This window comes from Nycticebus coucang, chromosome 17 (genome assembly GCF_027406575.1).
Source record: "Nycticebus coucang isolate mNycCou1 chromosome 17, mNycCou1.pri, whole genome shotgun sequence".
In the NCBI taxonomy this organism is placed as follows: domain Eukaryota; kingdom Metazoa; phylum Chordata; class Mammalia; order Primates; family Lorisidae; genus Nycticebus; species Nycticebus coucang.
In genome coordinates this window covers 3581274-3595081 of record NC_069796.1, presented here as the reverse complement: position 1 = coordinate 3595081, position 13808 = coordinate 3581274, and the positions used below count along the sequence as shown (strand labels likewise).

General features: G+C 42.3%; 1 protein-coding gene across 8 annotated transcripts in view; it reads right to left on the bottom strand.

The window, feature by feature from the left end:
- Positions 1-13808, bottom strand: part of PAM (peptidylglycine alpha-amidating monooxygenase) — a 282185-nt gene that overhangs the window by 226182 nt on the left and 42195 nt on the right. The window contains exon 1 of one of the 8 annotated variants that reach the window (XM_053566344.1): positions 6541-6669. The exons of the other annotated variants lie outside the window; for them this stretch is intronic. The gene's annotated coding sequence lies outside the window, so the exon portion shown is untranslated. Of the gene's footprint in view, positions 1-6540; positions 6670-13808 lie in introns of those variants that run through there. 8 annotated transcript variants of the gene reach the window in all.

Genomic DNA, 13808 nt, shown 5'->3' with positions numbered 1-13808 from the left:
TGACACCATCACATATGGAGTGCATTCAATAGGAATTACTGAGATTGCATGTTGATTGAAAGGGACAGAGCTGACCTTTGCCAATAAGGAAAACAATGACACCTGCCTCTGGTCCTGCTCTAATATCACAATGGGTGAATCATATTCCACTGTCACTTTCTCTACTGAGAGTCTGAGAAGTAGAGTCTTCTCTACTTCTTGGGGAAGTTTTGAGCTTAAATTGTGGCATAAATTTGCTACGGGAAGGTTTGAGTTTATGAAAGTATTTGAGTTGGTGAGCTCAGTCCCTGACTTATGACCACTGAAGATGACCTGACGGCCTCTGGTTGCCTCCCCGCTCCTGTCCCCTAGGCATAGAAAGAAACTGAGCCTGTCATAGAGAGAACAGCTCAGTTTCTCACCTTGGCTCCAGCAACATCCAGGAACCAGGCTTCTGCCCCCACCCCAGGCTCCTTACATTCTGTAAAATCATCTAGGACAGACGGTGAGCAATGGGGGGGGGAGGGAAGGGGGCAGTGTCCTCTAAGCCTGCCCGTTTGGCTAGTCCACAGAGCACCAGTCACAGATACCCCAGCACAAGAGGCCAAGTGTTCATTCCTGCGCCTCCATGGACTTTAAGATGCCACTGCTGAACCTTCTTCCCCAGATTTGCCCCAGGCCGTAAGATTTTGCTTGCAGTACAGGGCATCCTTTATTTTCTTTAGGCTTCACTCCAAAGCAGACTACATTACAGGAATTAATGAAAATATTATTCTGTTCATAGAATCTCACTTCCATAGCAGAAACTGGCATAGATAGGAACGTTCCAGAAATTAGAAGAATGTAAACAATTTCAATAACTGCTTTTCTTTCTGTAAGTTTCACCCTTTTTTTTAAAGATGGAAATAAAATTAAAGCAATAAATTAAAAGAGAACAACTGCAAGACGAATGAAAAAAATGAGTACAGCTTGCTCTTGTCCTCTGGTCTGTAAAGCCGTGGAGGCAAGCGGACTCCTCATCGCCTCATGGACCTGCTGCGCGACTTCACCCATGGCCAGGAACCCCAGAAATAATGCTCTGAGCTAGCTTGCAAAATAGTCAGTGAGACATCAACAATCTTTAAAGTTTTTGATGATGAAGTCTGCTTCGACCTGATGTACCACCCACTGACGAAATAAGACTCAAAACCATCACCATTAGTTCCTTTATCTCTGGTTTCTCTTAAAGATAAACTTTTAAGATAATTTTTAACAAAGTAAAAGGATTAGTAAAGCAACTGAGCCTGTTCAAAATGATTTAAAGATTAAAACGTCTCTTCTATCACAGAGAAGGCAACAGCTTTGTGAGGTTTGCTTCTGAGTAAAGCAGAGAGATTTAATCTCTACTCGCTCTAATTTGCTGTAGCTGGGGAAAATCAGCATGAAATGGAATATTCTGCATACAGCTTTAAAAATGATCAAATGTTTACAGGTGTTTGAGTTTTGTTATGCTTAAATAATAGCAAGTTTAAATAATAATAAGTTTAAGCACTTGAACTGGCATATAGTACTGAGAGCTAAACACTGAAGTGAGCTTAATTCATGCATTAAGAACTAAATATGTGTATTTTTATTTATAGAGATTTTTTATAGATACACAGCTATTTTGTTGTTCATTAAATTGGATAACTTTCTGGCTTTAATTTTTAACTTCATTTCCGAATAACATCTCTCCTTGAATGGTAATATTTTGACCAACAGATCTCATGAGGGCATAAAATCAGATTTTGCTTCTACATAGAATCCAATTTTGCTTTTATATTGAATACTAAGATTGTGGTAGCCCTCTGGTACCAAAATGAATCACGGTCAAAATAATTGCTTCTTACAAGGAACTGTGCTTTCCACAAACCATTGTCTTCTAAGTAAGGGTCCTTAGGTATTATTGGTACAATCTAGTATTTTTTATGCTCCAGAAAATGATGCCAACAATAAAACAGAATATGAACAGAAAAACAGTTCCTTTCCTTTCCATCTCCTTTTCTTCAGAGAACCACAGCAAAATGTTCTTTTAGGCTTTCCGTCCCAAACTAACACGCTACAGTAGTTTCTTTTCTTGCCTTTTATCACTAGCAGTGGTTAAAAAACTACTACTAGATGTAAACTTTCTGATTCTTGCTATGGGTAGAGCCATGGCCAAGATTGGCTCTAATGTACAAGGAACACAGGTTGTGAACGTGAAAGATATATTCGCTTCAAGTCTGGAGGCTGCCGCTCTGATGAGATGATCATGCCTTTCCCAGGACGCACCTGCTAGATTCATCTGCTGGGTCTTGGGACTCACATGGCTTCATGCCAACTCCATCAGTAACGGTGTCATTCAAGACTCAGGGTTACCAGATCTCACATCTCTGTCTCCAGCGGCCCAGCCATTTCCCTGTAGTTTCTAAAGAAACTCGGCTCATTCACATAGGAGTTAACTAATGGAATTTTCACAGTCCCAAATCGGTTCTGTTTAATTAACTTCTTCTGATGTGAGCCTCTCAATAAAAATATTAAACTGAGAATAGTCACTTCATGAGGCTCACGTCTGCACCTCAGCGTTTTGAACATTTGAGTTGGTGAAACATTTCTTTCTAATCTGATTTCCCCTCATTCATTATCTTGAGGCATTTTAACAGCTTTGGGGACCACTGCACCCACTGAAACAGGTCAAAACCTCATTCTCTATTGGCAATAACTGACTTAACTCACAGTTTTCAGTAACAACAATATCAGATTTTTGAATTTAATGTGAATAGCGTCAGCAATGCATGCTGTGATCCTTTCCCGGTGGGCAGAATAATGGCCTCCAAAGACGTTTTAATCCTCAGAACCTGTGACTCTGTTACAGGTCTGTTAACACACGTGGCAGAAAGCACTTTGCAGATGTAATTAATATTAAGGACCTAAAAATGGGGAGATTCACCCGGTTATCCATGCGGGCCCAATCTAATGACATAAATCTTTCAAAGTGAAGAGCTTTTCCTGGCAGCAGAGAACCAGAGAGGTGGAGGTGTGAACATTCAGTCTGCACCTGCCAGCCGTTAAGATGGTGGCCAGAAGCTCGGCAATGCAGGCAGCCTCCAGGATCTGGAGAAGACAAGGGATTCACTCCGAGAGCCTCCGGAAACAAAATACAGACCAGCTGACATCGTGATGTTTATTTCTTGGCCACGGGTCCACCCAAAGCAAGATCTGTGCCAGGCTCGCAACCAACAAAATGTAAGATGATAAATTTTTATTTATTTTTTTGAGACAGAGTCTCACTCTGTCACCCTGGGCTAGAATGCAGTGGCATCATCCTAGCTCACTGCAACCTCAAACTCCTGGGCTCAAGTGATCCTCCTGTCTCAGGCTCCGAGTAGCTGCGACTACAGGCATGCCCCACCACACTCGGCTAATTTTTGTATTTTTTTGTATAGATAGGGTCTCACTGTGTTGCTCAGGCTTATCGCAAACTCCTGGCCTCAAGAGATGCTCCTGCCTCAGCCACTCAAAGTGCAAGGATCACAGCTGTGAGCCACCTTGCCTGGCCAAATCTGTCTTCTTTAAGCCAGGGGTTCCCAGTAGCTTGTCATCAAGGACCAGTTTCATGGAAGAGAATTCTTCCACGGACAGGGCTGGGGGTTGGATAGGATGTGACAGAAGATGAAGCTCAGGTGGTAACGTGAGTGATGGGAGTAGCTGAGAATATAGACGGAGCTTCCCTCGAGCACCCGCCATCACTTCCCACTGTGCGGCCCAGCTCCTAACAGGCCAGGGGCTGCTACCAGTCTGTGGTCCAGGCCAGGGGGGTGGTTAGGGACAACAGCTTCAAGCCACCAAGTTTATAGTAATTTGTTAAGGCAATAATAGAAAACCAATAGGCTTTCCTAGTTATTGTACTATTTAAATCACTCCTTTTGTGGGAGAAAAAATAAACTTAAAGTTGACTAGTAAAAAGTACTCAGCTCCAAGGAGGGAATGTGTGCCATGAGAATGACATCCGGCCTTGAACGTGAGGGGGCCCAGGGTCCAAATAGCCCTGGCTCTGCATGAACAGAAAACTGCAAAGCACTCAACAGTCCTTAACCAACTCTCCAACTTGAGTCTCTGTCCTGTCACTGGGGGAGATGTTTACTCCCAGATCATGCTGTCTAATCAGCTTCCTCTGTGCTTCTGGACACCGGTTGGATTTAACTCTGTCTGTCTACCGAGAGCCGAGGTGGTAACTGTTCCTACCGTTTCTTTCTCAGCTCCCGGTGGGGGAGTCCACAGCCTGGCATTTCCATAGTTCAGCAAGGACGGGTCTAAGTATTATAAAACTGAAAACGTTCTTATTATGGCATAAAAATAAAATGAGAACTTTGCGGAACCAATTTTTAAAATCCCTCTGCCTAAAACTAGGCAGAACCACTGCTTGAGTCCAGCATGAAGGAATCTATAATCTTTACAGCACCCTCCATACAAAGTGCTACTCCCGTCAGTCGGGTCCGCAGAAGACTATTTTCATGGCTAGATTAAGGTTTCAAAACTGCAGGAGTATTATTATTACTGAGAGTTAGATACTCAGGAAATTAGATTAGGTCACCCCAACATTAACACAACGAAATACAAACCTGGTATAACAGAGCCTAGAATATATTGATTTTGTTTCCAAAACAAGCATTATGAAAATGTTTCAATAAAAGGGGTTTAAACAGTATGGAACCAGTTTCTTTAATATTTAATGTATCATCATATACAATAAGTAATACATAATTTTATCTACTTTTTAGGAATTTTTTTGAATGAGTGAACTTATTTATTGATTTATTTTTATTGTTGGGGATTCTTTGAGGGTACAAGAAACCAGGTTACACTGATTGAATTTTAGGAACTTTTTAACAGTAATTTACTACCAATTTGGAAATCCAGTAGGATTTAGTATTAAAAAAGAGTGAAGAAATTCAGTCAAAGCCTGTTAGCATATATTCATGGCACAGAGAAATTCATAGAAAAAGCTTTTTAGTATGTAAGGTAAGACACAGCCTTCTCTTTTAATTTAAACTTTTAAACATTGTTTTACCCTATCTCACAACTATATTTCTCACTGATTCTTTTTCTTGTGGCATAGAATTTTTGGATTACTGATTGTTTTTATAAAGGTGAATAAAAGGTGTCATCAATTCACTAACATAATCTCATACAGAAGTAAAGCAAGTCACACAGTAAGAAGATTTCAGAAGATTCTACAAATACAAGAAACCAAATTAAAATTTCAGATGTCTCTCTAAGGAAGGAGAGTCTGAACTGGCGGTTCTCAGTTTCTGTCGTGACCCACAGAAACTGTATTAAAGGGCCACAGCATCAGGAAGGTTGAGAAGCACTGGTCTGAACCATTTACTGACTCTCAACAAAGCCACCTGCCCACCCGCTACATGGAACAAAGGTCCAGCTACGTAAAGAAATGGGATATTTCTCCCCAGCCCACCCACTCAACTCCGGCACTTTCTTCCCTTGCAAAGTTCTCTGTTAATTAATTGTAAACTACCTTTTCCTATCACCTCTATTTAAACTAAGTATTGCATTCTTCACAGACTATACTGAAATATTCCCTAGAGAATCAAGGAGAGAAAATAAATGCATGACAAACATTGAGCAGGGACCCCGGAACGAAGATCGGGAGCAGGAGGAGAGAGAGAAAACCGTTTTGTGTGTCTCCTCACTTTTCGTGTACTGAGGAGGCAGATGGTGGGAAAAAGCTAAAACAGAAAACTAAGTTCTTATGGAATATACGCCTGGCTCTTCTACGTGAACCGTCATCCGTGGTCTACAGCATTCTTTTCATAAGGCTGAACACAGCCAGTTTATCCTTAAGAAGAATGGATATGTATCTGAGGACAACTTTCAGGAAGCACTAATTTCATTCATCACAATAACAGAAACATTAGTTTTACCATGGAATTATGAGATATTAAAAAACAATAGAAGTCTGACATAAATACACAATGATGGCTAACAATATACTTTGAACTTCCTACCTCTCCTTGTGACTGACTCTTTGTCCTACAATATAAATTTCAATTTCTATAACATGTTAATTGTCAGCCTAACTTGGTCCTTCTTTCTAATAATCTTCCCACATCATCTTAGAAATTATGAACATCAATATTGTTTAAATTGGATAAAGTATATACAGCACCAATAAAACATAATTTGCACACTTTAAAAAATGGCCCCACCATCCTGTGACATTCGCCAATCTGTTTTAAGGAACTTACTTATTACAATTATGTTGAAATTAAAAGCTCTCCCGGCTGTATGCAACTGCTGCTTCCTCGGGAGGGAGGGCAGCAGGCATCCCTCGGACATCCAGTTACCTCTGTAACCCTGCCCGTGTGTGCCTGCACCCCGCACCCACACACTTTAACTACACACCGTAAGTCTGGGTCTAGGTAATTGGCTGAAATGCTTCCTTTCACAGATCTCAGTCAATAGTATATCTTAGAAAGCAAGAAACCTGAACGAGAATAATAGAGGCGAGTAGAAATTCTTCCCTATGCAGAACAAGGCACTCACCTTCCGTTGCTGGATAGGAAGGAAATCAGGCTGGAAAGGGAGCAGCGAGTGAGGGGCTCTGCCCGGGTGACTCATCCCCACGTAGATGCTCGGAACAAGCCCTGTGTACAGACTGACATCATCAGGAGAGACTTGGAGGCAGAGGATACTATGGTAACCAGGCTGTGTGCTGCGAGACGAAGCCTTTAATTGCTCTAACAACTTCCTGGGGCTGGAGCTACCGGGCTTGGATTTGCTAAGTAGGAAATGAAGGTTGTCAGAGAGGGAACGAGTGTGACACACAGCAAGAGGACGCGGTGAATTCCCAACGTGCTAATTGCAATGTGACTTTTTTTATGGCAAATGTCATTACATAATTCTATTAGCAACATTCCTCTCGCATCTGAAGCTCCTGATGAAGGCACAGGTCAATAAATCTTGCTCCTAGGTAGCAACGGTCTAAGGGTTCATACGTGGTTTTCTCATTTAAGAAGCATTGACATTATCGCATTATAAACATCCTATCCTTGAGGGTGAACACTTGATTCCCTTTGAGAAGAAAGCCCACATCTGTGCCTTCCAAGGTCGGCTATGGATGACAATGAGAACTGATTCTCTCTGTTTACTTCCCAGCAGCCGGCAGCTGCCCCTTCCATCTCTCTCCAAGCTCCAGTAAATCCTCCCCAACACATCTCTCATCCAGAAAACACCTCCAGCAAAATGCCTAATTATGACACCCAGATAAAATCAGAAGAAATCTGCTTATGATGGCCAGTTACGTCTCTTCTACCACGAGCAGAATTACTTCCACTTCTGACAACCGCCCCCTCAACTACACACGATTTAAATCTTCCCTTTGAACTATTTGTCCTTCCCTGTACCTGCCATCCTGGTTCACAGGAATAAAATCTCTCTTAAAAATACCAAGTTTAAAGTAATTGCTTAAAATAACAATGTTACAACATCAAACCGAGCCTATAATGATAGACCATGATTATTTGATCAGACGCTGTACTTTAATAAGTATATAATTTATCAAGTAGGAAGACGGTTGCTTTATTCTCAATGCATATGGGACTGACATGTTTTTAAACAATACCATGGTCTAATTTTTCTATCACAAATACCATAATTGCCGAGATAAGCAAATAAGTTGGCATAGCTTTAAGATTTTCATAGCACAATAAAAAATGTGGCTTGTCGTTCTGTACTCTATACTTAGATCTCAGCTATTTCAAAGAAACGATTATTATATCTATTTCAATGTAGATGAAGCCCAGCCCGCCTGCTCATGTGTCCCTTGTGAGTAAGTCGCGTGCAAATGTGTAATAATAATACTGCTTACGAAAGGAGTAAGTGGGTTCGCAACAGCACCAATGCGCAATCTGGAGAAACGTGGATAATTTTAATTGACAAGTTGGACTTTCATTCCTGTAGAGATCAGAAAGAATTCTGGCAGCAGCTGAGGAAAGTCAGCCCTCACAAAAAAAACATGATTATTCAATTTTCCTAAACTCAGGTAAAGTAAGAAAGTTTTTCAACAAAATGGAATTACTCTCATGCTTTCCTTTGTTCTTCTTGTGACTCTGAGTTTTAAACAAAGCAGGAAATGTTTATCATGACACAGGTGAATACATGATTCGAATTTCACAGTAAATACATGTATTGATCTGACCGGGCATTAAAAAGTATCCAGGCCATACACCCCCAGAGGCTGAGAGTGTTGCTTCCGGCAGTTTCAACTGCAGATTGATTTTATATTATATGCTTTTATAATATATACTTTCATACTTTAAAACGGTTTTCTAACCATAGATATGGGAAGCCACAAAATGGAAATTCATCTTAATGTGTTCTGAACTTGCAATCCTGGTCTTCCTGCTCTCAGAGATGGTCTGCAACAGCTGTGATCTAGTTCTTACCATGTCAGAGATGTTTCCAACAACTCTTAGGAGGAGATGACCTAATTGTCTAAAGAGCACAAGGATGGAAAGAAGCAGACATGGGTCCTCGAAGCACCACGGTCACAGAAGAAACCAAGGGCATCGCCTTCTCCGGACACGCCACCGTCATAAATGAACAGTCCTCCCTCCATGAAGTCAGTTTGTTACACTGAAAAAAAGGTTTTGCTTCAAAAAGAGCATATCGAAAAATAAGACCAAACCAAGATGTCTCTGACACCACAAAGGCTGAAGGGGACGAGGAGGACCAACAGCAGAAACGGAAATCAGGTGTCACAGACCAGGGCCCCAGGTGCCAGATCACCCGGACTGTTAGAGATGTTTGCTTTAGAGATAAAAAGCCTGATTTCTTCAACCTCTATTCCCTAATTCCAGGCTTCATTTAGTTGTTATTTTCTTTTTAATTTACAAAAACAACCCTCATTCTATGTTCTAGCCAGTGTTCTATTTCCTCTTGACACTCTAGTAAGTTTTTTGATCAGTGCAATCTCACTGCCTTCTTAGAAAAGATCATAAACTCTTTCTTGAATTGATAACTTCTAACAAAAATTACCTCATTTCTTTTGATTCTGAAAGATAGCAACAGAGAGGCCCATTGAAGTACACGCCCATGTGAGGGGCCCATGGAAGCCCAGGGTCCAGAGGTTAGAAACACAGCTGGGAGCGGGGCCAGAATCGTCCCAGTAAGCACCTGGCCCCCATGAGCCCTGACTTGTTCTGGCTGGATAACTGCATCTCTCCCTTCACGTGTCCAGAACTTCGGAAAAATCCACCTCTTTTCCAACAGGATCCTACAGCTTCATAGATATCTAAACAATAGTATAATTTTTTCAAACAAAAAAAAAAAAGCAAAAGTTAGAAGGCTAAATACCCTTTCACATGAGGAAAAATATTTTTTTGAAGATAGCATATTTCCCAAAGAAATTCACCGTATTGCATATCAAAGTATTATAAATCTCATCTACTTCCCAGGCAGCCATGGTAATCCTTAAATTGAAGTTCGGGATTCCGCAGGACCCTGAGCTGAACTTGTTTCTTAAACTAAGTGAATTCATGCTGGAATTGCCAACTCAGAAGCAAATTGGGGTTAAAGCCCCACTTCTGAGGGGCTATTTGGCCAAAATTTCTAAAGCCCTGACTCAGCTACCATGGCCACTCTGCCTGCCCCAATTCACTTCTTGGAGGATAAGACAAAACACCCTTCGTCATAAATAGCCTTGCCTCATAATTGACGCTGAACTTCCTCCCAGCCCAGATGAGTGACTCAGCCTTTCTGATGTTAACAGAATGCTTTTTCTAATTGCACTTACGCACGTTACAAGGACTAAAAAATTACTGTGGCATCTGGGACTCTGTGATGGACATTTGGGTTTCAGTTTGTTAATTCAAACAAATTCATACTGATTGAATGAAAAAGTATCAGAAGAACTTCCGATGGCAGAGGGGCTGTGAGTCCCCATTACTCTGACGTCCATGGGCAGCCAGACGCCTCTGCACAGGCCCCCGGTGCCTCTGGTCTTTGTCTCTCGTCTCTCGCTGCTCTGGCCTCCTAACAGGTCTCCCTGACTTCAGTGTCTCAGCCCTGTCATCAGCCGTGCCTCACTTTGTCCTCCACGAGTCTTCATGAAACATCACCTTGGCCTAAACCCTAAGAGTCTGCTCTTGGGGGCTGCTGGATCAAGGGCTGACTTCACATCTTCACCAGCCCCACCTCCCAGCACCTTGAGTGACAGCCAAGTAGACAGTCTGGGGCACTGTTGTGACCCCTTCCTCTCCTCCTCTTGACCTTTAGCTGTTCTTCAGCTCCTCCTGGAATTCCACACCCCTCGTACCCCCCACGCAAGCCACACAATTCTCCTTGACTTCCCTTCACGACCCGTCAGAATACAGCTCATCCTCAGAGCTTCGTGGTTTCTTCCTGATGCCGACACTTAAGACATTCTATTGCATAGTTATTATCATGCACAAGTGTCTTATTTTACTGCATCTTTTATCTTCTGAAAGGCAGAGACAGAGTCTGTGCCCACCTCTTATTCTCCGTGTCTTTCATTTGCCATTAACTCAGTAAGTTCTAACCCAATAACTAAACACAACATTTATGATATGCTAATTGTGTTCATTTTCCAAGCTGCTTAAGATTAAATTCTCTCAATTCATCTTTTAAATAACAGTGTGGGAAGCTAAGGTAGAAATTAGAATTTTAATTTTAGAAATGAAAACAAAAAACCGAGGCTCCCACGATGCTGCGGTTTCTCTTCATCAGTCTCCAGCTTCCCCACTGCTCCTTCCCTGGACGTTGTGCAGCAGGAGAGGAGGCGCCCTCTGGTTCATGCCCTGAATCTACTGTTTCCCGAGACTCAAGGTAGGACTGGGCTTAATTTTCCTTCCTTACTCATGACCTTTGGCTCTCACTGCACCCCAACATTCTCAGGGCAGCTTACGAGGCTTCAGAGAAACATCTGTGATGCCCATTTCTCTCCCTTCCATCTCCCTACCACCCTACCATCCAAAAAGGAAAAACAAAACAAAACAAAAACTTGTCTCTCATTCAGTTACCCTGGGCAAGTCCTTGCCTTGCCTAAATATTACTTCCTCATTTAAAAAAAGAGAAGAACAACGGCATTAGCTCATATTGTAGCTGTGAAGAGAAGGTGAGGCAGGCTTACTTGCGCATGGCAGGCACTCCACAAACTTAGCTGTTGGAATTATTAATAACCAAACCACAGGGAGCTGGAAGCCTCCGAGAGGCTTCCTATCTGTGTTCTGGAACCCTGCTGTGCTCCAGTGAAGAGCAGGAGCAGTGTTCTCAAGGGAGCAGTGTTGTAACTGGGTGACGGAGAAGTGGAAAACGGCTGAAGAAGGCTTTCAAGTTCAAGTCATTAAGTGGGACCTCAGTTATTTTATGCTTAAAATGAGGGTATTGGTCTCCTCCCCCCAATGTGTTAAGTGCCATGAAAATGTTTTATGGCAATTATTTCCTTTCTCCCACATAAATCTGCCCTTCTCTGCAGCCAAACCCAGCAGACAGAGTGCCGAGTGTATGGGTACCTCCCTCAGTCCACGTAAAAGGCTGGAGCTACTCGAAGTCTTATCCATAAAGCATTTTAATTTTGCTTTCAATTTAAAGGTCCAGAACTACATCCTTACGCCAGCTGTGAACTCACCGTAGGGTCAATTAACTTTGATGTTTTCCCAAAACTAGACACAAATTAAAAAGCCTTCAATGTTTCAAATCTAAATGTCAAAAGAATTATAGATGACAGCTTACTCTAATACCAAAAACTTACTTCCACATTTCATAATTTTAATTTTGATTGTAATTCCCAGAGGAAGCACTGGATTAAGTTCTAATATACTGTTTCTAAAGAAGCTAGTTTAAGATAAGTTCCCATTTTAGTCTCTCAATTAGTGGAGTTTAAAATACCTTTTCCCTAGGATACAAATAAAGGACTTGGAGGGAAATGTAGGGCATTTGTGTGAGTCCAACCACAGGGATTGTTTTGGTGAAATAAAAAGAAACATAAAGGGGACGTGGAGGATGCCCACCCTGGACGACAGAGCCAAAAGCCCTGCAGCTGGACGCAGGTCATCTCGAGCCGGAAGTCCTGCAGCTGGACGCAGGTCATCTCGCCTCAGAGAGAAGCGGGGACTTTTGTACCAGGGTCTTGCAAAGGGCAGTCAGCCAGGATGGTGTTTAGACTTAAGAAAATCAACCAGTCAGTTCCACAATGCCAAGATTCCCAAATGGTGTCAATAGCTTCGAAAAGGTCATGTGCAGCCACACAACCCACACATCCTCCAGGGAAAAGCACCAGGAAGTTCTCCTTTTGACTCAGCTGAGTGTGACTTACTATGTAGTAGATTATCCTATTCCAAGCAACCTCTCTGGTTTTTCTCTTTTCCACTGAAACACAATCTGTAAATTTTAATGATAGAAGTTATAAGAAACGCTATTTTATTCTACACACTATAAATAGCTCAGTTTCAATAATACATGGGGGGGGGGGGAGAGGTTGTAGAGTGGAACCTTCCAGTCCAAAAGGGCCAAGAACTGAATAATTGTGTTAAAACCAAAGCAATGTCTGTGCCATTTGCACCAACTCCCAGAAAGAAAGCTTTAGCCATCACCATTGTTGGGTAAGAAATGCTCAGAAAAGAGCAGCTCTACAAAAAAGGAAGAAAACGAGCCAGGTGGAAAATTCCATCTGGGTTCAAAACTATGGATTCTAGCCCTTTGGGAGTTTCATTGTTTTTCCCAAGCAGTAAGGGATTGAATGCATTCTTGTAAAATATTAATCATGTGTGTCTTAGGCACAGAGTCTAAAAGGAAAAGGGAAGAAGGATAAGCCAAGGATACCGGAGCATAAAGTGATCAGGACCAGCTCCTGTCTGACAACACTTCGCAAACCATGGCTGCCAGCCTGGGGCTGGGCCAGCTGACCCCATTAACATCGCTCACCTTCCTATGTGGATGAAGGGACAGTGGTGCCATTTTTTTTTTTTTTTTTAAGAGCACAGGATTGGATCTAAATCCCAGCTCTGGGCCTTCCAATCTCAGTGATCTAGGGACACCTACTTAACCTCCCCTGGGCCTTCCTTTCATCATCTATAAAATTAAGGAAAGAAATCACACCTCTAAAGGTTATTAAGAACAGTTCTGTGAGCCAAGCACCGTTTCTGGTGTTGGGAAGACAGCATTAAACAAGTTAGCCAAGGCCGCTGCTCTCAGAGAACTTACATTTTGGCATGGGAGATAAGACAGTGAACAATTAAAGAAATACATTGCAATTTTATATACAGAGAAAAGGGCTCTGAAGAATCCTATCACAGGATAAAGAGATAAGAGACAGCCCGATGGGGGCATGATTTAGATACAGTTGTCAGAGAGAAACCTCCATCTCAGAGGAAATGACATTTGACTAAGGAGAAAGAGCACGGTGCATAAAATACAGGGGCGGGCCTTTCAGGCATAGAATCAGTGAGAACAAAGGTCTCAAGGTGGGAATGAGAGTAGAATGCTCAGGTGCGTGAAGAAGCCCCCGTGGTCCCAGCACAGCACGTGGGGGGCAGTGTGTTTAGACACCTATGGGACAGAGAGGAGCCACATCACACACGAGTGAGCCCCTGCGTGGTCCCTGGAGTAGAGAGTGAGACTGGAAATGCAAATTCTGACTCATCAGCTTAACACAAACCTTGTAAAGCAGCCAACATAGTGGCTGAACATTGTGATTATGGAGAACCGATTTCTCCATTCCCACCTATCCAAGTAACTGGACTGATATTTGCATTAGGGAGGCTGTCAGCAAAACAGAAGAGACAAAATGAGTG